Genomic DNA, 3718 nt, shown 5'->3' with positions numbered 1-3718 from the left:
AGTTTTTCTGGTTACTGATTTCTTCTTTTTGGGCATTTTTCTAAGTTTTCTTGGTTAATCATTTCTCATTTTCAAACATTTTTCTAAGTTTTTCTGGTTACTGATTTCTTCTTTTTGGGCATTTTTCTAAGTTTTCTTGGTTACTCATTTCTCATTTTCAAACATTTTTCTAAGTTTTCTTGGTTACTCATTTCTCATTTTCAAACATTTTTCTAAGTTTTTCTGGTTACTGATTTCTTCTTTTTGGGCATTTTTCTAAGTTTTCTTGGTTACTCATTTCTCATTTTCAAACATTTTTCTAAGTTTTTCTGGTTACTCATTTCTCATTTTCAAACATTTTTCTAAGTTTTTCTGGTTACTGATTTCTTCTTTTTGGGCATTTTTCTAAGTTTTCTTGGTTACTCATTTCTCATTTTCAAACATTTTTCTAAGTTTTTCTGGTTACTCATTTCTCATTTTCAAACATTTTTCTAAGTTTTTCTGGTTACTCATTTCTGCTTTTCCAACGTTTTACTAAGTTTTGCTGGTTACTGAGTTCACACTTTTAAACATTTTCGGGCATTTTTCTACGTTTTTCATGTTACTCATTTAGCACTTTCAGGCACTTTCCTATGCTTTCCTGCTTACTGATTTCACACTTTTAAGCATCTTCGGGCATGTTCCCTAAGTTTTGCAGTTCATTCGTTTGGGACAGTCAGGCAACTTTCCTAAGCTTTCCTGGTAACCGAATTCACATTGTTGAGAACTTTGGAACCCTTCCCTAAGCTGTGCTGGTTACTCACTTTACCTCTTCAGACACTTGCCCCCGTTGTGACAGAGACCACTTCCCGACTCGGGAAATGCACCAAATTCGGCCTGAACTCAGAGGGCAGTCCCCCCTCGAAGGCGTGGAAGTCGGCAGAATCGCCGGGTCAAATCCGGCTGAGCTACCCGGCTTGGAAGCCTCAAAGTCGGTATGAGCTGTCAGGTTCACTCCCATCCCCGTTTGGACCACTTCCCGACTCGGGAAATTCACCAAATTCGGCCTGAACTCAGAGGACAGTCCCCCCTCGAAGGCGTGACAGTCGGCAGAACCGCCGGATCAAATCCGGCTGAGCTACCCGGCCCCGAAGCCTCAAAGTCGGTAAGAGCTGTCAGGTTCACTCCCATCCCCGTTTGGACCACTTCCCGACTCGGGAAATTCACCAAATTCGGCCTGAACTTATACAACAGTCCCCCCTCGAAGGCGTGACAGTCGGCAGAACCGCCGGATCAAATCCGGTTGAGCTACCCGGCTTGGAAGCCCCAAAGTCGGTAAGAGCTGTCAGGTTCACTCCCATCCCCGTTTGGACCACTTCCCGACTCGGGAAATTCACCAAATTCGGCCTGAACTTATACAACAGTCCCCCCTCGAAGGCGTGACAGTCGCTAGAACCGCCGGATCAAATCCGGTTGAGCTACCCGGCTTGGAAGCCCCAAAGTCGGTAAGAGCTGTCAGGTTCACTCCCATCCCCGTTTGGACCACTTCCCGACTTAGGAAATTCACCAAATTCGGCCTGAACTTAGAGGAGAGTCCCCGCTCGAAGGCGTGGAAGTCGGCAGAATCGCCGGGTCAAATCCGACTGAGCTACCCGGCCCCGAAGCCTCAATGTCGGTAAGAGCTGTCAGGTTCACTCCCATCCCCGTTTGGACCACTTCCCGACTCGGGAAATTCACCAAATTCGGCCTGAACTTAGACAACAGTCCCCCCTCGAAGCCGTGGCAGTCGCTAGAACCGCCGGATCAAATCCGGTTGAGCTACCCGGCTTGGAAGCCCCAAAGTCGGTATGAGCTGTCAGGTTCACTCCCATCCCCGTTTGGACCACTTCCCGACTTAGGAAAATCACCAAATTCGGCCTGAACTCAGAGGGCAGGCCCCCCTCGAAGGCCAGGCATTCGGCAGAACCGCCGGGTCAAATCCGACTGTGCTACCCGGCCCCAAAGCCTCAAAGTTGGTATGAGCAGTTAGGTTCACTCCCATCCCCGTTTGGACCACTTCCCGACTTAGGAAATTCACCAAATTCGGCCTGAACTTAGAGGAGAGTCCCCGCTCGAAGGCGTGGAAGTCGGCAGAATCGCCGGGTCAAATCCGACTGAGCTACCCGGCCCCGAAGCCTCAATGTCGGTAAGAGCTGTCAGGTTCACTCCCATCCCCGTTTGGACCACTTCCCGACTCGGGAAATTCACCAAATTCGGCCTGAACTTAGACAACAGTCCCCCCCTCGAAGCCGTGGCAGTCGCTAGAACCGCCGGATCAAATCCGGTTGAGCTACCCGGCTTGGAAGCCCCAAAGTCGGTATGAGCTGTCAGGTTCACTCCCATCCCCGTTTGGACCACTTCCCGACTTAGGAAAATCACCAAATTCGGCCTGAACTCAGAGGGCAGGCCCCCCTCGAAGGCCAGGCATTCGGCAGAACCGCCGGGTCAAATCCGACTGTGCTACCCGGCCCCAAAGCCTCAAAGTTGGTATGAGCAGTTAGGTTCACTCCCAAACCCGTTGGGACCACTTCCCGACTTAGGAAATTCACCAAATTCGGCCTGAACTTAGACAACAGTCCCCCCTCGAAGGCGTGACAGTCGGTAGAACCGCCGGGTCAAATCCGGCTGAGCTACCCGATTTGGAAGCCTTCAACACAAAACCCATCCGGCAATGCCACTCAAAAAGGGCCCAAATTCAGAAACACCCCTTCAATAGGTACCACTTCCTCGGAGACACTACCGGGACACGCTCCCCTCGGCGAAAATTAAGCCCCCACCACTAACTGAAGCCAACCGCAGCCCCAACTTCAACGGAGAAATCAGTAACCAATTCAAAAATGCACTTGGTTACTGATTTGTACTGCTTCAAAAATATTCTAAGTGTCGCTGGTTACTGATTTGTACTGCTCCAAAAATATTCTAAGTGTCAGTGGTTACTGATTTGTACTGCTCAAAAATATTCTAAGTGTCGCTGGTTACTGATTTGTACTGCTGAAAAATATTCTAAGTGTCGCTGGTTACTGATTTGTACTGCTTCAAAAATATTCTAAGTGTCAGTGGTTACTGATTTGTACTGCTCCAAAAATATTCTAAGTGTCGCTGGTTACTGATTTGTACTGCTTCAAAAATATTCTAAGTGTCAGTGGTTACTGATTTGTACTGCTTCAAAAATATTCTAAGTGTCAGTGGTTACTGATTTGTACTGCTTCAAAAATATTCTAAGTGTCGCTGGTTACTGATTTGTACTGCTTCAAAAATATTCTAAGTGTCAGTGGTTACTGATTTGTACTGCTTCAAAAATATTCTAAGTGTCGCTGGTTACTGATTTGTACTGCTCAAAAAATATTCTAAGTGTCGCTGGTTACTGATTTGTACTGCTTCAAAAATATTCTAAGTGTCGCTGGTTACTGATTTGTACTGCTTCAAAAATATTCTATGTGTCAGTGGTTACTGATTTGTACTGCTTCAAAAATATTCTAAGTGTCGCTGGTTACTGATTTGTACTGCTTCAAAAATATTCTAAGTGTCGCTGGTTACTGATTTGTACTGCTTCAAAAATATTCTAAGTGTCAGTGGTTACTGATTTGTACTGCTTCAACAATATTCTAAGTGTCGCTGGTTACTGATTTGTACTGCGTCAAAAATATTCTAAGTGTCAGTGGTTACTGATTTGTACTGCTTCAAAAATATTCTAAGTGTCAGTGGTTACTGATTTGTACTG

This window comes from Hemiscyllium ocellatum (assembly GCF_020745735.1).
Source record: "Hemiscyllium ocellatum isolate sHemOce1 chromosome 15 unlocalized genomic scaffold, sHemOce1.pat.X.cur. SUPER_15_unloc_4, whole genome shotgun sequence".
NCBI lineage: Eukaryota > Metazoa > Chordata > Chondrichthyes > Orectolobiformes > Hemiscylliidae > Hemiscyllium > Hemiscyllium ocellatum.
This window is presented reverse-complemented; position numbering follows the sequence as displayed.